The sequence below is a fragment of the Bemisia tabaci genome, chromosome 6, assembly GCF_918797505.1.
Source record: "Bemisia tabaci chromosome 6, PGI_BMITA_v3".
Lineage (NCBI taxonomy): Eukaryota > Metazoa > Arthropoda > Insecta > Hemiptera > Aleyrodidae > Bemisia > Bemisia tabaci.
This window is the reverse complement of record NC_092798.1, coordinates 45,609,346-45,633,412: the sequence shown is the minus strand read 5'-3', so window position 1 is coordinate 45,633,412 and position 24,067 is coordinate 45,609,346. Positions and strand designations below refer to the sequence as shown.

Below are 24,067 nucleotides of genomic sequence, written 5' to 3'. Positions count from 1 at the left end.
GAATAACATTTTCCGGAAAATTGGATAAAATATATTCACAAGTTTCTCAGGCAATTCGTGTCTAGTCGAGAACGATCTGGCAACGTTCAAAAGCTCACACGGCGTTTTTACTTAACACGGCGGTATTCTTTCGGGATCGGCCCCTCCCTCAACTCATCCGTGCCTTGTTTCGAAATGCGACCTCGTTATCGTTTTGCTTTTGCACTGAAAGGTACCTATACACGTCCAGTTGTTCGGTTTTTTTTTCTCTCCAGAAAATACGATTTGAAACAGTTTAGCCTCTCCCGATTCCGTGGGCGACTCCTTAACAATTGAAAGAGTCAATAAGAGACATTGAATTATTTTAGACGTGAATCTCCCGGTTGAATTGCAAGTTTCCTCATCAATGGACTGTTTGAGAGAGTTACAGCTTTAATGAGCTTGTTCTGCAATTTTACTTCTGGCACTGTTGAAGTGCATTTTATATGTATTTATTATATATTATATTTTTATTATTTCGATTTTATACATTTTTTATGATTGTTGGGGACGACATCAACTCCTGAAAAACGCGTTCAAAATTGTCGTCTAAACATTCGAGAGTTGACAACTTTTCCTCGATAAAATGTTTATTTTTAAGGAAAGTTATGAATATTTTCCCTGGAAAATAAAATCAATTGAGGAAAAGTTGTCAACTCTCGAATGTTCAGACCACAATTTTCAACTCGTTTTTTATGAGTTAGTGTCGTCCAAAAAAATCATTAAAAATGTATACAAAAACGAAATGCCCTCACTATTTTTTCAACAGTGCCAGAAGTAAAATCGCTGAACAAGCTCATTAAAGCTGTAACTCTCTCCGAAATTTTCAGGCAGTTTAGTTGAAATTGCGAGCAAAATTATCTGAAAAATGTGAAGGAAAATATTCATAAGTTTAGCTGAAAATTTGTGTTTTATCGAAGGAAATTTGGCAACGCATGAAACTTCATACTGCGTTTTTCCTTAGCAAGGCAGTATAGTGGTCTAATTACTCTGCCGTGCAACGCAAAAACGCAGTAAACGCCATTATGAATTTTTTGGAAACAATGTACCACAGCTGAAAAACTTGTGTACCTTGGGACAATGTTTTTACTGAATTGTTTCGCAAATACTATCAAGAACTTAACCTGAAAATGTGAGGTCCGTGGGTAAAACAATTTATATTTTATGAAGAGTTAAGTTCCGAAAAACGCGGGAAAATTTGGATGGATTTACGGCGTTCTTGCTTAGCACGGTAGTATTGCCGGTCAGCTCTTAGCTGGTTATTAATTTGGTAGGATTACAATCCAATCAGGGCGCACACTAGTGCGGCAATGCTGGAAGAGGGTGACAGAAGGGGGCCCGTGCAAAAAAACGGAAAACGCGGGCTACGATCATTGTTTGACAGGGATTAATCAAGGATCAGACAAGATCGGGGCGACAAAGGGAGGGGCGGGCGGGGCAATTGCATAAAAATAATGGCACTCGGCTGAATCACATCATGGCAGGGATCCCACCGCAAGAGTCGCCGCCGCCGCCGCGGACAAAGGACAAATGTGTTTGTTTATTTAAGCGTATCATCAAAGCACCCGCCGGACTGGGCGGCATACGGGCGGGTCCCTGCTTGTCGAGTTTCGCGACAAAATTGCCGCAGACATTACTAGATTTTCGCAATTGAAATTGACGGATTTTCAACCAATTTTACAACCAGGCATTGTAATCTATAGTAGACTGTAATTTTTACAACCAGACATTTTAATCTAAAGTAAACTATAATTGAGGCCTTTTTCCGTAAAAGGGCGTATAAGAGTTTCAATGCTGCTAAGATTGTGCGACTTTGTATACAATTTTCAGGGAACCAAGTTACACATACATGTGATTATTTTCACAGAAAAGTAAATGATTGTGCAATTTTCACAGCGTTTGTAGCAAATGAAATGTATTCACAGTCGATAGTTTCTTCTATACCGTTGTTAGTAAAAATGTGAAGCAAATTCAGGGGAAATTCATGGCAGATTTCTTGGATAGGTCATCTCGCCGACTCCTGCACGAAGGAGCGTAACTCCAGTTCAAGTTTGTCAAACTGACTCAAACAATTAATTTATTTTAATTAATTAATTAATTTTTGAATTAAATGTACATGTGCAATTTTCCCCACAATTTATCTGCTTTTTGCATGAATTCTGTGGAAAAATCAGTAAAATGTTTAGTTTGTAATGCCCTAGATTCTCCTAGTAAAAAATCAATATCATTAATTGATGAACCCAACGTGGAAAAAACCATGATAAGGCGGTGGATCTCATCAAACACCGTGCTCTTCGAAGGGTGATATCTGCGTTGAAATAGGACGCAGAAATTACAGGCGTTTGGATCGATGTAACTCTACTTAATTTTTGAACCATCAAATGTAGGGTGTAGTTGATTCAGAGTTGCAATCGAACAACCTCCCGCTTTCTTTGAGAGGATGATTATTAAAAGGCCGTTAATCGAATAGAAACTCGGCAAAGCATACGTGGGATGACAATAACGAAGTCGCATCGCCGGGAAGGAAATAAAGAAAATGAAATAAGTTCAAACCTGAGGCTCGAACGAAGATCGCAGCGCACATTGGAGCCGTAGAAGTCGAACATGACGAGGAAGAGGAAACTTTAAAAGCTTAAGTATATCTTTGTTGGTACAAAACACAGACTTCTACTTTCTTGAAAGTTGCCTCATTACTTTGTCTTCCCGTAGAATTTTCCTCACCAGACGCCCCCTAATAAAATTAATAATATGACGAAATGAACATCAAAATTTGCAGTTTTTATAGTTGAAAATGTCATGTCCGACAAAACTCAATGGCCTGTTCCCCTGCCCGGCGAAGGAAATTACCGGGTCTTCGACACGTGTCTAGGCGCCAGGGCGGGCGGGGGACTCTGAACCCTTGACTAAGAAAAAGGGGGCGCCAGGGTGGTGTCCGAGTGGGGGTATAAATCTTGGCGTAAGAATAGAGTTGAGGGCGATACCCGACTGGGAAACACCATTTTTCGGCGGATCCTCGCAATCTATGCCCCGATAAATCGAATCAAAAACACACGATTAACGGCCGGCCGAGCGTATGTTAGATTCGAGGGGTCCAGACCGTTTCCCGCCGCGCGGCAAAGGTCGTCGCCAGGCTTTTCTAGAAGGAGCCGTGTATGAGTTTTCTAACGTTGCCGAATTTCCGCAAAGGAATATTGTCGGGGTAAGTTTGGCTATTTCGCCGTTTCCCAGCCGACAGAACGTAACTGTGACATGTCAAGCGTGCACAGTATTCACTCGCAAATTTTATTTTTGAATAGGATAGTTGGAAGTCTTCGCTTGAAAATTCTCATAATTTTCCTTCCGATGAAACGGAAGATCTTGTAAAATTTTGGATAGGAATTGCACGGTCATATTCTTGTCAAAAATTTGAATTTTATGTCATTTTATTTTTTACTTTTAAAATTACGTTCCCTTGTCTGGGAAGTGGCGGTTTATGCTACATTTTTTTTAACATGTCGCCATAAAAAGTGAGACAGAATTGGGGTTTCTCTCTTTTCTCAAAACTGAAAGCACCCGATGATTCTAAACCCGGGACCACGATGCAAAAAATTCTTCGATTTTTGGCCATTTTCAGGAAAATATTCCATACGGAATCCAAAGTACAAAATTTCAAACGCGATAGTAAAACTTGTCGCTTACGCAAAAAATCCCACTTATCAAAAAAATTTAACGAATTTCATAACTCCTCGAAATTTCCTACAAATTCAATGGAGGTTATTCCGAATTTTTTACAGAAAACCATGTTCTTATCGAGAGAAATTTGGCGACGTCTGAAATTTTACACGCTGTTTTTCTCCAGCACGACAGTTTTGCCGTCCCAAAAGCCGAGCCTCCCGGGTTCAAAAAACTTCCCATCGGAAATTTGAGAGCACGGAGGAAACGATGTTGCGGCGCACGAGAACTTATGCGTGGGCTCATCCTGTTGTGTTTACGAAAGTTGGGTCGTTGGCATGAATATTACACACCCAGGGACAGGAAAGGACTCAAAGAGTATTTTTTTAAGGACTTATTCTAAACTAGTGGGAAGAAAGTTAGAGGGTGGGTTGTGGTGGGGGTGGATAAAAACTTTTCCCACCGAAAGATATTAAATGTTCCAACCGCTTTTTCTTGACTTGTCTCGACGGACTATCTGAGCTTCAAAATATTGATCTTGGATGCTCCGGCTTCATACTATAGCAGCGTGGCAGGCTTTGCGATGTATCGGTTAATCTTCCATTTAAACCTATGGAAAAGGATCGATAAACAGGGTGTTCGCCATGGACATCCTAATAGTATAATCAATTCACTACGACAGCTTCAAAAGAGGAAATATCGATAATCGATCATTCACGTCTCGCCATTGTTTTAGATCGATGAATCGAGCTGTAGATTGGGCAATAATATAGACGGATTCAGCTTAACTGCATCTCACGTTGCTTAATTCTTTCCAGTGGCGTGGCGTGCTTTGCGATATATCGATTTATCTGCCATTGAAACCTATTGAAAAGGATCGCTAAACAGGGTGTTCGTAACGAACACCTCGATAATCGATTCTTTACTGTAACTTCAAATGGGGAAATATCGATAATCGATTGTTCACGCCACGCCACTGATTCTTTTTCGTGTTTTACTACTTAAAAACAAGCACTCAACTTATTAACATCATCAAACGCTCTGTGAAGTTTCTAATGACTGTGGAGAATATACTCACGAAATTACAAGTTTTGATGTTCCATAGTTTTCTGTTTAAAGAATAAAACTTCAGAGACATTCAGGCAACGTCTGCTATAGTTGGACTGATTCCTGCTAAATCCGTCCATCTATGTCTCAAAGTTGGAGAATATCATTTTGAAAAACGATAAGTCAATTTAAAAAACAAAAAAACAAAGAAGAACTTTAAATTCATTGGAAGAGTTGAACTTTTTAGTTCTGAGCATCTCGAATTATGAGTTTTTTTGTCAATAAAATCAAGGCGAAAATGTGTTTGGGTCCAGGAAAGCTGATTCTGCCGAGAATTCACCATTTTCCATTGAAATAGTGAGCATCTTGTCAAGTTTTCATTATGATTTAAACCAATGAATAATAAATTAACGTGGAAAAACTCATGAATATCATCGGAGATCCCTTAAATCTCCTCCTAGCAGAAGACATGTCCTTTTCCAAGAATTGAAGGTTGCCTATGAAATCCGGCACATCCCTTCCTAACCGCCGTTCGCGTGAAGTTTATTATTTTTCACGACTCGTGAAGTTTTGTTCGCACACTGTTTCTTCGCGGGGACTGAACTGTTACGTTTAGCAGTTGTTAATTCGGAGCCACCATCCCCCCCCCCCCCCCCCCCGAACAAATCTCGAGCGAAATCTCGTCGTATAAAATGCACGAAAACTATCTGGACCATAACCAGAGCGCCAACTTCTCCGGGAGTCGAGAACTGGGTCGTTTCCGAACAATGAATCAGTTGTTTTCAAATGGGAACAAGTCCATTTTTACATGAGCCTTGGCTTGCACGAAAGGACATGCTACCTAAGACCCATCGAAAAATTGGCCTGTTCCCTCTCCAAAACAACTGATTCCAATATGCATGCATACGGATTTCATGGAGTCGTGCGTTAGAGGAAATCGTCTCTTCGGCGACAAAAGAGCGTAACTGCACTTTGGCATAATTCCTTCTCCTCGTTTAGTTTTAAAGTCTCTGGGGCTCGCGTGGGAACGCGGTTACATTCTTTTATCGCCGGAGTGACGAAATGTTATCTTCGCTCATGTACCGCCGCCACAATCCTGTAAAAACAGAAAGTTTCGCGAAATTTATCGCACGGGATAGAGCTTTCTTAGCGTCCGCTCTTTTGTTGTGTATTTTGAGGATTCTAACTTTACGAAACAAAATGATTTGAAGATCGAGTCTCCCAAGACGGCTATTCTGTCAAAGATTAAGCGTTGAAGTGCTTTCGCGTTTACATGTACATACCCATGATTCTTACAGCAGTTGCAGCGACGGAAAAAATAGGAGAAATCCGAGGACTCGTTGTTCCACAGACGAAAAAACGCAACTGAAGCCAAGGTTGCCAAATTCGTCGTTTTCCCGGCGAAAGAACTTAACTACTTTTCAAAGTTGCAAAATTTCTCTTCGCACATTGTTTATTTCCTGGGAAACTGCTTCATGTGTTTGCTAAAAATGTCGGTGATTTTTCTTCTGATCACCCGGAAAAATCAGCATTGGCGGATCCAGCAACTTGGCAACACCGGATTTCCTCCATCTAAACCTATGGAAATGTATCGATTCTTGGAGGGGCCAAAAGCTCCGACAAGAATCGATTATGTAGCATAGGTTCAAATGGAGGAAATCCGGTGTTGCCAAATTCCTGGATCCGCCTCTAAAAATCAGCAAAATTGTGGGTGAAATCTGCGCAGTCATATTCTTGTAGAACATTGCATTTTTTGAGTCAATTTTGCAACCTAGGAATGGAGTTACGTTCCTTTGTCTGTGGAAGAACGAATTGACACGGAAAATGCCAATAAGAAAAAAGAATAAATAATGCAATTTCTAAATGGAATGTTGCTGATTTGCGAGTGTAACCTGGCGAAAATCGATGAAATGTTAAATTAGAAACGCCCACCATTTTTCCAGTAAAAATACGGTTCGTTATTGGAAATTTTGGAACTTTGAACGACGTATATGTACCATTAGTTTCCCTATGCATATAAGTGTTTTCACGGATGAGTCAGAAATTGTAATTCCCAATCGCAAAGTGCAGTCCAATTCTCTAATTAATTTGCTCTTCCTCGCTGCAACGCGGCTCTGCACTGGTCCGTTCCAAAACGCCTTCAATATCAGCTGCGGCAACTGGTGTGACAAGAATCACACCTAAAGCTACTGCTTACATATCGATGGCTAACAGACAATACCGCCTATCTGATTCTGACGATTTTGCAAAGCAAATGGAAAACTTCGCCATTTTTGTAATTATGGGGTTAGATTTGCAATTTTTTCATATACTGAAGCGCTCTCCCACAGAATTGGAAAAAAACTAAAATCATCAGTTTCCGTACTTTATACTGTAGAATGCGGCAAAGTTGCCAACTTTATTTTGCCAAAATCGTCAGTTAGACGCTTTTATTCATCAGCCATCGATATTGAAATAAGGAACTACTATTTTTACCATATTGGTAAAATCTCCTATCTGCAAAAAGAAACCAATAGCACGTATGCTATTTCTAAAATTACCCAGAAATACCAGTTCCATGCAGCGGAATCTAGTCCAGATGTCCCTGCAGCGCTGCATTCCCAACCTCGAGGTAGAGGGGGCGTCAACTTACTCTATACGCAAACGCCACGGCAGGAACTCGGCAAAAGCACAAAAGCTTTATTTACTCAAACTCGATACCGTATATATTAAATGGACGTATTTCTATCAAACGGAACTATGTGCATGATGGCATGAGCCCTGATACCCATAAGAATACATGCACAACAGGGCTCACTTTATAATGCACATAGTTCCGGTTGATAGAAATACGTCCATATCCCCTCGCTTGTTTTGCTTTCCGGGCCCGAGACGAGCCGTTGACGAGCGCTTGTTTTTCTTGTTGTTTCAAGAGGGGCTCCCGTCCCGCTTTCCGCAGAGGATTTACAATTTAATTTCGGTTTTTTTTTGCGCAAATTAGAATGATAATACCCTGTCTGGCAACGGTGGGTAGTCTGTTTTTATTGCCAAAATCGTGCTTTTCTACATCTCCTCTTGCCCGGTTTCGTTGGATCTTCGTGTTTAGTATTTCCAACTACGATTTATTTACTTCTTTTGTTTTGAAGTAGAATAATAATGCCTCGTCGTCCAAGTAGCTTTTTGCACACTGGAAAAAAAACACATTGGATCTAGAGTCCAGACTCTTGAAAACAGTGACAAGAAAAAATACTCTTGATTCAATCAGATTTTTGCTGAAATCGAAAGGAAATCCGCTCAAATTAAGAGGCTTGGTTCTTGATGTAAGCAAAAATCCGATTGAATCAAGAGTATTTTTTCTTGTCGATGTTTTTAAGAGTCTGGACTCTAGATCCAATGTGTTTTTTTCCGATGAATCGAAAAATTCGGATAAATTGCGATATTCTAGAATTAAATTGCAATTTTTTTTAGATTTTTCGGCGATAAAATCGCTATCATCAATAACGTTATCCTCGATCTGGTCGCAATTTTATCTCTATAAAATCGCTTTGGATAGAATCGAAAGTTATCTCAATTTATCACGGTTTTTTGTTCGAATATTTCGATAAATCGCCGTCTACAAAACCGCGATTCAATTGCAAGCGATGAAATCACAAGTTTGTGTCCGTTAATATTGCAATAATCGACGTCAATAAAATTGTGATACATTTTCCGATCAAATCGCAACTTATCACGATCACTGTTACTTGGGCCAGCCCCCTAAAAAAGCGCTTTTGGAAAATATTTCATTGGAGAAGCAAGTCCTACTATGACCGATAGGATACGTTTCCACCCTCTGGTAGTTTAACTTTAAATCACCCCGTATACTCTTCATTTTCAGCAGGGTCCCTCGTTTATGGCAACGTCGACACCCCGAATTATTGGTGCTCTCTCCACACATTCCGAAATTGGACGTATTTATGCTAAAAGGAACTATGTGCATAGGGAGTGCGTGTGACGTAGTTCCTTTTAGCATGAATACGTCCAATTGATCCGGATTGCGGATTGAAAATTCCGGATTTTTGGTAGAATCATAATATGCCCTGTTGGAGTGAGAGTTGTACGAGTATAGTAAAGTTCAAAAGCCCTGAAAAAGAATAGAAAATGCGCGAATGATGCCGGGATGGGGGGCAGGGGGGCGTATCCAGAATCCAGGGGGGTCTCATTACGTTTAACTGTTGTCGCTCGACGGAGCGTGCGTTAAGTGCCCCCTGCCCCCCCCCCCTTTTCCTGAAATGTGAAAGCCCGCCCTCTGCTGAACTTGAAAAATAATGATCAGCCGTCCTGCAGTCACCTCTCCTGGCGTGCCCTTGAACTTTTGTTTGCTCTCGCACGAGCTGTGGAAACGGATCCTTGACTTTTCGCCCGGTTTTTTCCGGTCCAGCCGATCTCTTTCGTCGTAAATGAGAGCCTAGTCGCTTTTCATACTTACCGCTTTCTATGAGAAAACAGCGTGAGGCCCGGTTTATATGAGGTGTATTTTGGTCGTTTTTTATTTCGAGTCCGGCGATTCATCGGGAAACTTCATTTCACAGGGTGAAAAGCGAGGTGCTATTCAATAAGTTTTTAACCGGTAACTTATAAACCAAGATGTAGGTTTAGTGAAAACATAATATGATCGGTATTGAATCTGTTCTGATTCATCATGGACCCATTTTCATTTCATCTTCTTTATAACTTATCCGCTGAGTGAAATTAACGCTTGTTCAATTACAATATTTTTACATTGTATATTTTCTTTCTCTGTTACAGGTAAACACCAACATGCGGACTGATGTTTTCCCCGAAACATGTTACCTTTTAAAGCCGAAAACTTTCCAAATTGGGATCAAGTCTGTATAAATCTAGTCCGTTCCATTAAATTTCAAACATGTTGTAGCCTCTGCAAATATACGTAAAAAGGAGTACCCAAGACTTAAATTTTTTCTTCTCTCATCAGTTCATATTTTTAGCGGCTTTTTCCTTAATTTCAATTGAATACTTTGAAACTTTGTGGTTTGGGGTGATCGACCTCTAGGACGAGTGATGAATTAAGTACCATAGCACATGTGTACCCATCGAAATCGCATGTAAAACATGCGGGGTTTATTGATGGTTTCCAAATTCAATCCATGAGGGAGAAATTAACTTTTCCGAATTCGCGGATTCAAATCTCTCAACTCGCCAAAAAACCAAAATGTATTAGTGTCAATGTAGCCGTTAAAATCATGAAAGTGTGCTTCACGATGATATCATTTCTTCGTCGTGTTGAATTTTTGTGGACGGTTTTAAAAGTCAATGTATCAAAAGAGACAGAATATTTTTCTAATAACCATCTCCAGTCATTTTCCAGCCGCGGAAATAAGTACTCAAAGTTTTACCAAAATTTACTCCAAATTTTACCAAACGGTAGCTTCTCGCATTCGAACGCGCAACAATCCTCCCTCGACATTTAAAATCAATGCGTCACCGAGGAATAACGCAGTGTAGCCATTCTGACGTTATGACAGATTTTCCCTGCCAATGTATCTATTTTTGAGCAAAATTATCAATATTTTTTGACGAAATGTTTCAATACTTTAGGGTGTAATACGACTTAAATTCTCTGAAAATTTTAAAGAAAAATATTCCTTGAATTTCACTGGGAAAAAAAAACACATTGGATCTAGAGTCCACACTCTTGAAAACATCGACAAGAAAAAGTACTCTTGATTCAATCAGATTTATGCTTAAATCAAGAACCAAGCCTCTAAATTTAAGCGGATTTCGTTTTGATTTAAGCAAAAATCCGATCGAATCAAGAGTATTTTTTCTTGTCAATGTTTTCAAGAGTCTGGACTCTAGATCCAATGTGTTTTTTTTTCCCAGTGTGAATTTCCATGAAAATTCGGATTTTATAAGAAGAAAATTGTATTAATATCCGATAGATGTATACGATGTTGTTCCTCAACACGGCAGTACTATTAAACGTGAAGTGTTACCTTTTTCCCCGTTAAGTGTTGGCACGATCGGAAAGGGTGGCAGGAGCGTTCATACCGAGTCATTTCGCTTTTAACGTAATTAATTTGAAACGCGCGGCGGCTCGGTGAAGTAGAAGTTTTTAATCAACCGAGGACCGTAAAACTGAAAACGCGAATGTGTACTGTTCCAGTGGAGTCGCAGATTTCATCCGCTCGATTTATATACCCTGTAAATGAATTTATTTTATACTCTGCGATCGCTGAAAAAATAAATCGCTAAAGATGTACGAGTTGGGAATCATTCAATCCATGTATTCTAGGCCGCAGTAAAACATAGAAAAATTCTAGACCGCTTAGAAACTCACTGGAAAAAAAACACATTGGATCTAGAGTCCAGACTCTTAAAAACATCGACAAGAAAAAGTACTCTTGTTTCAATCAGATGTTTGCTTAGATCAAAAGGAAATCCGCTCAAATTAAGAGGCTTGGTTCTTGACTTAAGCAAAAATCCGATTGAATCAAGAGTACTTTTTCTTGTCGATGTTTTTAAGAGTCTGGACTCTAGATCCAATGTGTTTTTTTTTCCAGTGGCTGCTTCACATGTAGTAATTTATACTATTGCGTTACCCTAACTTTCAATCTCTTCTTAATCGTCATACACCTGAACATGCTCTAACCCACCCCCCTGCCTGCGCCAACGTGCGTTACGTAAAACTTGAATGCGGTTGGCGCTTAATGTAGTCCTCCTATGAGCTAAATCTAAAGCATCTGAAAATTTCGACGAAAATTATTCATGTCTTTCTTCTCAAATGTATAATTTATCAGTAGAAATTTGGCAACGTTTGAATAATCTTACGTCGTATCTCCTTGCAAGGTGCGTAGTGATAGAAGTTAACCAGCAAGCATTCTCTCGGTGCGAGCTAGGTTGGAAAAATGTGATATTGTTGGCAGGCGCAAGGATACAACTATTTCACCTCGAGCGATGGTCGGGCGGTATCCGAAAAATTGAAGGCGATTTGAAAATGTTTCGTTCCGCAACCGTTCTCTAGAAGTTGCATTGATACCTTTTAACCTGTGAAGTGTGAAGGTGTATTTTACCAATTCAATTAAAAAAGTAGATTTAAGATAAGTCTATACAATTAAAAAATAGACTCCAGTGCCAGAGAAAAATGACGTATAACCTTCAGAAGTTGCCAAATCTCCGTCAATAAAACACAGGTTTTCAGGAGAACTTGTATATATTTGTCCTCCAATTTTTTTTAAAATAGAAGTTCATCTTGATTCAAAGTATTGGATAATTTATAGAGATATCATTTTCCGTAAAAATGAATATTTTATCTATGAAAATTTGGCAACATTCGCATTTTCTTACGTCGTTTTCTCTTACTAGGAGCGTAGTGGTAAAAATTGCACCAGCGAACGTTCTCTAACTACGATCAAGGCTGGAGAACGCGAAATTATTGGCAGGCGCAAGGATACAACTATTTCACCCCGAGTGATGGTCGGGCGGTATCGTAAATGATTGAAGGCGTTTTGAAAACTTTTCGATATTGCAAGTCTGCGACGCGTCGCGTCGTAGCGGCGTTAACCCCGGTTGACAAGCGGGCGGTATCCAGCGCCGTGCCGCGATTCCGATCGAACGACGACGTGTCATCGGCGGCCAGGTCGAGCCCGAGCACTTTAGTAAATTGTTGGGGATTTTTAAGAGTTTGCACTCCGCGGGAGGAACAGACCGACTCGAAGGGATTACTCAGGGATCGGATGGAGGGGTCGTTATCCGTGCACGCTCACGTAGCCGCTCACCCGAGTCGGAGAGAAGTCCGACTGCCAGTTCGGCTGTTGCAACTTTTCCCTAACTTCAGTGCATAGTATCTAGGGCCGGGAAAAACCGAGAGAACCATAAGGGAATGTCTGGGAAAATCAGGGAATCGGTTCAAGGAACCGGGAATTTCTTCTAACATCGTTTAAAGAATAATGGAGAGTATTTATGAAATCGTTCATGAGTAACACCATTTTTAATATGCCAGTTTAAGTAATGAGCCAAAGTGTTATGTTCACTTTTATTTTCTTTAAAACAATTTTTTTCATAAAGCTGAAGCTTTTCGGCTTTCAGTATGTATAACTTTGGTAAACAATAAATTAAAACAATTCGTATTAACAACAGAAATTTAACTGACTTGATTCTGACCGTTGTAAAGTTTTCTGTTGTTAATACGAATTGCTATAATTTATTGTTTACTAATGTTATACGTGCACCCTCTACACTCTTATGATGGCCAAGATCCGAAAAGTTTCATCTTTATATTTGTAATTGTAAACAATTTTTTTTAAAATGAGATAAAAGTGAACTTAACTCCTTGGCTCCTTACTCAAACTGGCATAATGATGGAGAGTTTGCAGGTGTTTGAAATTTGATGAATTTCGTGTTTAGGTGATAACCATCAAGTGAACTTAACACGAGGATACCTTTGGATCATGGATTTAACAGTTATTGGGGGAGATATGACAAAATTATCTACTCTGCTAAAATATATGTGTTTAAGCGGGAAAAACTGTTAACATTAAAATTGACTTTTTCAAAAGGTGGACGAGATTTATCATTCAATTAGCAGAACACCTTTGCCAAGGTTAGAGATTACCAATGAAACTTCTGATACTTCTAAGCGGTTAAGGAACGCAACATTTTCAAAACGCCTTCAATTTTTCATGATACCATACGACCATCGCTCGAGGTGAAATAGTTGTATCCTTGCGCCTTCAAACAATGTCGCGTTTTTCTAGCCTCGCGCGCATTGAGGAAGTGTTTGCTGCTAGCAATTCCTGGTGCAATTTCTACTCCGCACCTTTAAGGGAAAATGTCCTAAGATCTTTTGAAGGTTGCCAAATTTCTCTTGATAAAGTGTTCATTTTGGAGACAAGTCATGAATACTTTTCCTTGAAGTCGTAAAACTGTACCTTAAAAGGTACACCGAATGGATTTTCTTTCACGTAAATTTTAAACAATCTTAGGGTTGTTTTTTCAAAATTTCAGGGTTTCCGGTAGTCAGGGAAACTTGAGAAATTAGGGAGTTCATGGCAACTTTATTAACTTTTAACAAATTTATACGAAAATTCAGGGATTTCTACGAGCAGAACCCAGCAGAAAGCCAGCATATTTAAAAAGGAAAAATGTAAGTAAAAGGTTTGTTCAAGGGGCCAGGATAGATCAGGGAATCCTAAAATTTGGAGTCGAGGAGAAGCAGAACAGTCAGGGAAAAGTTAGGGAAATCAGATAATTAGAAAATTAAGACATTACAGAGATCCTAAAATTTGCAAGTTTTTCAGTTTTTTTTTTTTTTTTTTTTTTTTTTTTTTTTTTTTTTTTTTTTTTAAAGAGTCGTTGCTATCGAAGAGTTGTATCCAGCTCAGACTGTAATTGTACGCATTTAATACGTTTTAACCGATACGCGTTTACGTATTAACCGCATACGCGTAAACCGAGAGGAACTACAGCCATTGCGACATGGGTTCTGTCCTTCATGTATTATTATTGATCCCAGAGCTCATGTCAGAATGGCTATACTTCCTTTTGATTTAAAAACATCCAATTTCGAGTCAGAGCAACGTCGCGGTCGTGTGTAACGGAAGCGCTGAAAAGTGCGTAAACAGGGGCTTTATCCCCCTGAAAAGGAGCGACCCAACGTTGCCGCTCTCGACCGAAATCGGCCCAAGTCGGGGGCGTTTCTCGCCCGGTTCCGCAACTTCCGGGGGGATTCGTGAAGGAACCAAATAAATTATCCGGTATAGCGACTTCGATTAGACATTATTTTATTCTCTCCGGTAATCGAGGGCGAAAACAATAACCCCCGCCCCTCCCCGCGGGTCTGGCCGCAAACCCCCCTTCCCCCTCGGAAAAGGAGGCGCAATACAATTTCCCGGGCCCTTCTCCCCGTTCCGCCGGTCGCGGGTCGGAGTTTCCCGGTTCTGGTTCACCGCGTGGCTACGATTTATCGCGACTTTCGATTTCCAGGATGAACCCGTGGGTCCCGAGTCAGGAAGAACGCCGTATGAGCATTCCGATATTGTCAAATTTCCTTCGATCTCTTCCGGCGAAAGACGTTTTTACTCTAAAAGCATGTGTAATTTTTCCGTGTCAATAAAAATGTGCCTGTTTTTCTCTTCTTCTTTTTTTCTCATACTTCATCTTCCTCCTCTCTTTCTCTTCTTTCTTTTTCACATTTTTCTTCTTATTTTTATCCCTTTTTTCTATTCTTCTTTTTCTTCCTCCGTGATTAGAGAATAAGCCATGTTTGTCCAGACATTGCAGTATCAGGCATGTGGACGCATTACAGTGGATAAACTTGATAAAAATTCATGCATTTGAGAAAAAATTGATGAAAATTTGTCCTTATCCTTACGACGGTCGTCAAAAATTGAATTATATAGCTTAATACTACATTTTTTTCTCTATGATTTTATGAATATTTTTTGGCTGAACTTTTATTGTTTAGTTTTCTCTACAAAATTATCACTGGAAAAATGATGGAGAAACTGTTTCAGGCTGTACAGGTCGTCTTTCATCTTAAAAAAATTATTTTTTCTTCGTATTTTTTAAGGGCAATTTATTGCAACGAAAAACTGTGTGAGTATTATTCACGAACTGTTAAAGTTTTCACAATTGTATGAAGCGCTTCTTCCCAAAAATCTTTAAAAAAACTCATCACTAACTTTTCTTAAAAATAAATATATTTAGGGAAAATTGACACCACCCGAATGCTCACACGGCGTTTCTCCTTAACACGATGACGTGGGCTGTAGGTTGGGAGCCCGCTTTCATTTCGAGCCTCTCTTTTGTTCGAGGGAACCTGTCTGGGAAGCTATAAAATACGTGCTTGCGAACGAGACTGTGGCGGGGAAAAGCAAATGTTCAATGGAAATACTCGAGGGGCCACCATACAGTAAAAAGAGTGGTAAACGAGTCTGTTGGTGTTGAAACCGTACGTTCCATGATCTGATCAGCCCTAAAATGTAAGCATTCTAATGGGAACTCATGTAACGGAAGAGACACAACGCGATTATAGTGGAAAGCGAGTTAACAGTTGATCCGAATGAGCCTAAAGCCATTCTTTTCAATGTATTAAATATATGCATGTATTTTCTTTTTTCATAAACAGTTTATTATAAATGCAGCTTGCAACTTATGCAGCTTTCCAGAGCACATTCCATCTTTCCCACTCATCTACAGTTCCGTTTGGTAGAAATACGTCCAAATGTCCCTTAACCACAGCGTAAATCTACATGGAGCTTCCTGAGGAAGGAGGTGTTTAAGGAACGACTATGAATTTGATCATGATATAAATTCAATTAAGTACTTCGTTTTACTTCAGTCCAAAAAATTGTGTTTCAGTTGACAGAACAGTATCTCTGGCTTTTCTGAGCGATTTTCTAAAATGGGAGCGCTAAACTTTTCGACCCGATTCTCGAAACAGCTGAAAGCGCCAGTGGAGAGGCGTGAATTATCGATTTTCGATTTTTCCCCGTCTAAAGCTGTGACAAGGAATCGATTATTGAGGCGTCCGTCACGAACACTCTGTTTTTCGATCCTTTTTCATAGGTTCAAATGGCAGACCAATCGATAAATCGCAAAGCACGCTACGCCATTGGAAAGTGCGCCGGTCGCTGGTACTCTTCTGCTAAATGCCATCCAATATTTCCTCGGCGAATTTCGTCATATTTTCGTAGCGCGTCTCGTTCCCATCTTCCTGGACGCCGCGACGCCGACGCCGAAACGGAGATCAGTTTTCAGAGTCGGGAACAATGTCGGTTGGGGCTCGTTAAGGCGCCGAAAATGCAAACAAGCCCCGAGAAGGAGCCGGATAGGAAATTGGATAATGAAAAGTAACTACGTGAATAGAAATAAGAAGCCGAATTAAACCCGCGAAAGTGGGGAGGGGGTGGGGGTAGCGCACCCCTCCCACCTCGTTCCTGGTTTTTGGAAGAGTGCGCTTCTCATATTGTTACGTTCTGTTTCAATCATATTCCACCTGTCCTCACCCGCCTCTCCGCGACCGTCTCCTGTCTTCGCAGTGTCCCCAAATTTCCAAATTTAGCGGGATATTTTTCCTGCCTTGCCAACGAAAAAGTTGTAAGGCCTTGTCCAGGGTGTCTACAAATCCGGAATCTCCGGAAAGTCCGAAAATAGTACTGATTTTTTAAGAGCGGTCAGGAAGTACTGAAAAAGTACGGAAATTCCGCAATAGGTCCGGAATTTTTTTCATTTTTTTGCCATTCTTGTGGCAATTTAAGCGAGAAATTCAAAGGAAATTTTTCGAATTTCGAGGTACTGAATAAGTACTGAATTTTTCTATGAAGTAAGTACTGAATGTATTGGAAATGTCCTGAAAAAGTACTGTTTCATTTCTGCGATTCAAACTTGGGACAAATCCCATCAAAACGTCTCGTAGAAACATGGCCTTAGAGCATCCAAAGAATTTGGCCTTGCAGCCACATTTCTCTCTGATGAAATATTTAATTTTGACTAAATTTATGGATATGTTTCCTTGAAATTTTTTCTTGCACCATGTGAAATTGCGGAGAAAAGTCTCGGAAATTCTTAGAGGAAAAAAAATTAATATTTTATCGGAAGAAACTGGGCAACGTCTGAAAGCTCACACTGCGTTTTCTCTTATCACCGCAGCATAACGTTGGAATTCGAGAGGACTTCTCTCAGAGAGGATGATCAGCCCCAACGAAATAATTTCCAGCAGAAGACTTGAGACAGTTTTCTTGAAAATTATTGTGCATGATGTCTAGGGTGTCACCGTGTTGAAGAAAATTGGATGAGCGCAGTAAAAAATTCCTGTTAGTTTTTTCTTTCAGAAAGTTGTTTAAACCTTTGAATTGTTCGTTCCTCAGACAAAGGGAATATCTCCATTTCAAAGCTACAAAATTGATAGGAAAAATTCGATATTTTTTTAGACGAATATACGATATAAAAATTTTGCCAAAAAAAAGGTCCATAATCGTCCTGCCTGGAAATCGTCCAAAATCTCGTCAAATATCAATTGAACAAGATTTGCATTTGGACAAACAAATTTATTGGTCAAAAAACTGCGGTGGAAGCATTAGTAAAGAGGACAAATTAAGTTTGGTCGAAAAAGAATGGACGAATCGTCCTGAAACCAAAAAATCACCAAGCCACCCCCTTCTGATGTTAATAAATACACAGCATAATGTAGGAAAAGAACACGTGCGTGGGCCAAAATTTAGTTCCCCTCGTACATCGCCCCGAAGAGAAAGCAGGGATTGCTCCGGGAGATTTCTCGCCGGGGTTTGCAGGACCCAGGTGTTGCGCGGGGGAAATTATTTTCGTTTCCATTCATCAGCTATGCAAAGACATCTTTCCCCCGTTCGCTCGCGAGTAGTCGAGTCGCCCGCTTTTCAAAGGAGCCGCTTTTTCTCTCACGTCCATTTACGCGCTTCTGTCGATTCATCAATATTCTCCCTCCGCGCCGCCGATATAGCCCTGGGATTTCGCCCGTAAAAAAGGCTCATCTGTCCGAGATACGCCTCCAGCTCGCATCGAAAATTTCGACTCTGAGTGAAGCCCGCGTGTAGGAAATGGGAATTTTGTGGGGAAATTTGACGACTCTGTCTCGCCGATGAAAGAAAATAATTTTTTCAGGAGAGAAAGTGTGCCTGCCTGCCTGCCGCGCGGAAAAATTCAATTATTCAAATGATTTCCTTGTTGTGGTTGAGGTGATAAATTGATAATTAGTTCGACGGTGGTTTTGAAAAATCAACGAAACATGCGGCTGCTCTCCCTTTTTCCCCCTCGCGTTTACACCTCGTTCGATTTACGAACCACTTTCGGTCAAAATGCTATGCAGTTTACGGATGATTTAGCCAATACTGGCACTATATTGCCACAGTATAGCCCAATCTTCCAGAATATAAAAAAAAAATTCCCTTGTAGACATACCTGGAGATGATTCTCTGGATATACCGGATTTGACAGTTTTGAATCAAACTGGAAAATTTGATGTAATTTTGTCACATTTTAAATTTTTAGGGGTTCCTCTTGAATAAAATTCTTCAAGATAACCAATGAAACCACTTGCAATATTTTACGTTTTGTAGGTATTAACGAAGATATGAGCTCTCAAAGTTTCTACCTGTCCGATCTCTCCTATTGGCTTGATCTACTGATTGAAATTAATTAAAAGTTGATCAAATTGTTTATGCTTAATAGACGTAATCATCAATAGCTGTAAATACAAATTTCCATTTTTTAAAAAAATTTCATTATTCTGTAGCTAGAAAGTTATTCATTTTCATTATCAACAATAATAATTCACCTCTAATTTGGTGTTAACTAATTTTGTGAGAAGATTTCGGCGGTCCCATAAGTATTAACAAAAAAGAGAATGGAGGAAAGGTTCTTAAATTTCAATTTTTGCGATGAATTTTTCCCACACTCTTCATAGGGTAATTTTATAAATTATCTCTAGTGATTGATAAGGATAATAAAATATTAAGAGAAGACAGAAGTAAATGAATAGAGCGGAAACAAATGAATTGAAGTATTGAAGTAGCTCCCGGTGTGCCAGGAGTAGTGGTTAATCAAGTATCGATAGGGAGTGAGGTGGAGGAAGGAGTTAAGAAAGGACCATGCAATCTGCGCGATTGCGACATTAATCATTGGCTCACTTTCAAAAGGGTGATAGTTGCACGCGACATCCAGGCTCAAGCGCTCCCGTTGGTGCAAGATTTGGGATGAAAAATCTAAAAGTTCATTTCTGTAGGAGTTTTCTTTTCTTTTCTCATGGAGATATCCCAGATTTGATCAGTAGCCAAGTTTTTACGATAGGCTGTGACTTCATCCCTTTCATCAGAAAAAATTGATAATGAAATAGATCACTCTTCCCACGAAAAAAAATTGTTTAAAAACATTTAATTTTTTTTGCCTTTTTGTATGTTTTACTACATCATGAAATATTTGTTTTCGCCTGTAACATCATTTGCAAACTTGCATCTCGCCCAAAACGGTCACCAAGCGTTTACTTGACCGCTGTTGCGAACCATCGAATTATAACGTTCCTTTTTAAAAATGATAGTTGAAAAAGTGCATATTATACTAAATCGATAAAGTTTCCTAAATTAATAACATATCACCTCTCCCAAAACTTTTTGAAACAGAATTTCTGAAATTATCTAACATTTTACAGGGTGTCTAGCATCCGGATTTTTCTGATTCGATCAGGATTTGAGGTCAATCAGGATTTAATTCCGATTTCATCAGGATTTGAGGAGAACTCGGTCGTAAAATCAGGATTTTAGAAAATTCGGCCGTCCGATCGGATTTTTTTATCGAGCTATTTTGTGAAGTTTCAATTATTCCCCGCAAAATAAATCAGGATTTGGAAAAATCATGAAATCAGGATTTAGCAGTCAAAAATCAGGAAAAATCAGGATTTCATTAGGGTTTCCCAGAATGAAAAAGAAACTAGATACCCGGTTTTAGAAGGGCAATCATCGAGGAAATGGATTGAATCAACAAGATTCATCGTCAAATTCCACATGTCTGCGTTGGCAACAGCGAGCAAAAGTGTCAAAGGACACAAGAGAGCTGAGGAATTTCTTTAAATCACGACACCACGCGGAGTGGGTGCAGTGGCGTGGTATGTTTTGCGATATATCGATTGATCTGCTATTTAAACCTATGAAAAAGGATCGATAAACAGGGTGTTCGCAACGAACACCTTGTAATCGATTCTTTACCGTGGCATCAAATGGGGAAATATCAATAATCGATCTTTCACGCCTCGCCACAGAGCCGAAGGCTCATAAATCTCACTGAAAAAGCACCCAAGACGCACGGACTTACCCGGGAAAAACGGTGATTTTTCCCCGACGTCTGGGGGGCTGTTAATTAATAAATTAGCTGGAGTGAGAGCTGAAAGGGGTGAAATCCGGGAGGGGGAGGATTCTCGGGATCGTTTGACAAATGGGGTTTGTCACCGTAATTAAATCTTCGCGGCAGGTTCTACGAGGTATTAATCTTATTGTTTTGTTTATTCATGAGTGTCTCGCTGCCGGTGAGATTTTTGCGACTTGGAGACAGGTGAGGGGAATTAATAGTTCTACGTGACAGTCTTCGAAAGGGTGTCGTTCGAAGTCTCTTGATCACGCTTCTAGCGCCAACGCACCGACCTTGCTTTTATGAGTGGTTTTCATTACCTCATTCAACCTTTCGTTGCATAGTTCAAACCTTAAGCTGCTGCATGCAAAGGAGTAGGCAAAAGATTAGGCAAAGGAGTGGTAGCGCGATTGATCTATCATTTAAACCCTAGGAAAAGGATCGATAAACTGCGAACACCTCCATAATCGATTCTTCAACATATACCTGATGGGGAGATATCGATAATCGATAATCTATTATGCACGCCTTGCCACTGATGCAAAAAATCCCAAAGCCTGCTGGAAAGTGCCATAATCTGAGAAAAAGGACAGAGTGCATACCTTATGAAGCATACGTCGATGGCTAAAGTGTGGAACCGCGTATCTTGGATGCGGTGTTTCAAAAGCTCTGCCCCTAGTTTATTTTTCTGCAGAGAAATAATTCAACCTTGTGTAGCTTGAAATTTACACAGAGTAATCTGCTAACAACGAAGAAAAATAAAAAAAAGTTTCCAAGAGACTACGTTGACTAGTTCTCCAAGGAAAAATTAAAGTATGATAGGAAGTGTGCAACGTCGCAATCGGAGATATGTGGTCTCGTACTTCGGTCATCGATTATATCTCACGAGCAGTTTTACGAGTGCATATCGTCACCTTCCGGACAAAGTATCACAAGCGCCATGCGACGTTTAAAAATTTCCGCCGCCATTTTATTTTTTTACAGAGAAATTTCTGGTTGAATTTGTCTGAAAATTTCACTGAATTTTATTGGCAGCACAAAGAAAATTCAGTGAAAGTTTTGGACAGCTTCGTTGAACAATTTCTCTGTAAAAAAATAAAATGGCGGCGGAAATTTTTAAACGTCGCATGGCGCTTGTGATACTTTGCCCGGAAGGTGACGATATATCGATACAAAGACGGGACCGATTGATGAAACAATAATTGGGCTACATTTTGTAATTTGGAACTACGATTTCTGGCTCAATTTAAAAACAACGCATGTGCCGTAAGTTTCCATAAACAGACAAGTGCTTTTACAAATGATCCAGAAATTGTAGTTCCTAATTGCAAAATGAAGTCGAATTAGTCGATATGGCATTGAGATACCGATTTTAAAGAAAATCGAAGAAAGCTTTATATATTCTTATTATTTCATCCCCGTTAAAAACACCCCTTCGCAGGTGCTTGCAACAGAGAATTTTCTCCATGAAGTATCATAGAGCTCTCAAAGAGGGTTAAAGAGTCTAAGTCCACAACTTTGCCGGCAGTGTCACGAGAATTGTCGCGTCTCTGAACGTATCTACACTACACCGTTCGAGAAGCCTTGAAATCCATTTAATTACACGCTTTTTAGGGCTTTTGTCAAATTGGAGGTACGCCCTTATGCCAAAAGAGCGACGCATTGTCAGCCGAGGGTGAAAAAGAAAGTTTAAAATCCTCCCTGCACCTCCTCTTACCTCGGAGGCTCTTATTTTACTCGACTGCCTCAAAGGCTCTGATTTAAGTTTTGAACATTTTAATGTCTCCTCCATCATAATCGTTTTAACTTTCCCCCCTGTTTTGCGGAAACTCGATAGCCGTAAATTCGAGGGAGGAAATAGATTAAGGGATGAATGAATAGAATTAAAAATTATGGGATCTTTCCCGACGAAGGTTTCTTCGTGTTTATTTTAAAGCCTCTGTTCTGATCAACATAATGTTAAATAGATGGTTGCTATACGTTACCAAGGTATCTCAGTTATCAAATTTCTTAGAATCCTCACGTATTTCTTTCTCTCTTTTTTATCTTTTTCTTCTGTCTCCTCTTCGCTCCCCCCCCCCCCTTCCTCAAATATAACCGAGAGCTGAGCTTGAACACCGAAGAAAAGGTGTCCTCATGCGTTTTGCTGCAACGCATGTTGCATCCACAGGATCGGCAGGCGTTTTTTGTGGCTGTCCTCTTAATGAAATTTAGAATATACTTTCTTTACGAGTGCAACGGTGTGTCTTACAATCAGACACAGTTCTCTTATGAATATTTCTAACGTGAATAAGTATTTTATCGAAATATTTTACAACAATGTCACCCTCCCTCTTTAAATGCTACCGCGGAAAACACGAACTTGCCGTCTCTGTAGTACCCGCAATTTTAGCAGCCTTTTCGTCTCTTTGCACGTCCCACGGAAAGTTTTACTTTTCGGACGTAAATTTCGACGAGAGTCAGCTTTGGTATTGATTCGAGCAATGATGAAAGGGGCTTCGGTAGCAATTCTCGAATTCTTAATCAGTTCGTGGAATTTACAACTCTCCCATCTTTTCATCGTGCGTTCTCTTGAGCACAGGGCGAGTTCGCAGTTATGATTTAGATGTTCCAAATTGGGCAGTGTAGTCCTATTTCCCAGTAAAACTTACCAATTTTAGAGCACCAGTGCAGCGGGCTGTTATTGAAATTGGTAGACTAAGAGAAAATAGAGCATCGAAACATTCCAAATAGAGCGCGAAACATTTTCAAATCGCCTTCAATTTTTCACGATACCGCCCGACCATCGTTCGAGGTGAAATAGTTGTATCCTTGCGCCTGCCAATAGTTTCACGTTTTCCCAGCCTTGCTCGCAGTGAGAGAATGTTTTCCGGTGCAATTTCTACCACTATACGTTCGGTATGAGAAATAACGTCGTAAGATCATTCAAACGGTGCCAAATTTCTTCCAATTGAGCCTTTAATCTCCATTTTGGAGGAAAGTCATTTATTTTTCCTTGAAAGTTTCAGATATTTTAGATTAAAAAATGTGAAATATTTGAACTGGTTTTCCTGAAAATGTTCGTGTACTACTTCATCGTCGTATTATATCAATAACTCACTTTAAAGTTTTCGAACCACGGCACCTCTTCACGTAGACGGTTACGACGGTAGACGTAGAGGAGGAAATTCAAGAATTGCGAACATAACGTTTTTAACGAACTTCTTTCAGATTTATTGCTTGTAGGGTTCTCCAGCTTGACTCGACTCACCTGAACCTGATCTCAATTCCAGACGAGAAGCATAGAAAATTCGTCGCTCATTAAGACGACCAGGGTGAAAACGAAAGGGGGGCGAAAATAATTGCGGATCCGAAATCGAGTGAAAAGCGAAAAGCGCACTGCTCGCTGAGGACCGAATAAAGATTTTCATTATATTGCCACACGTTTTCCGTGGCGCGCTGCGTTTCCTTCTCTGACGTGCCAAAGAAGAACGCCGTATGAGCTTTCAGATGTTGCCAA

The 24,067-nt window shown here is 40.0% G+C and overlaps 1 protein-coding gene and 1 long non-coding RNA gene across 2 annotated transcripts in view; both read left to right on the top strand.

Moving 5' to 3' along the window:
* The window catches only part of LOC109031674 (uncharacterized), a 69,900-nt gene extending 60,278 nt beyond the window's left edge, over positions 1-9,622 (top strand). The window contains exon 3 of the long non-coding RNA XR_011900069.1: positions 9,484-9,622. This is a non-coding gene — a long non-coding RNA (uncharacterized lncRNA). The remainder of the gene's footprint in view (positions 1-9,483) is intronic.
* LOC109031673 (uncharacterized) overlaps positions 1-24,067 on the top strand; it is a 306,459-nt gene that overhangs the window by 261,528 nt on the left and 20,864 nt on the right. The gene's annotated exons all lie outside the window — the stretch shown is intronic.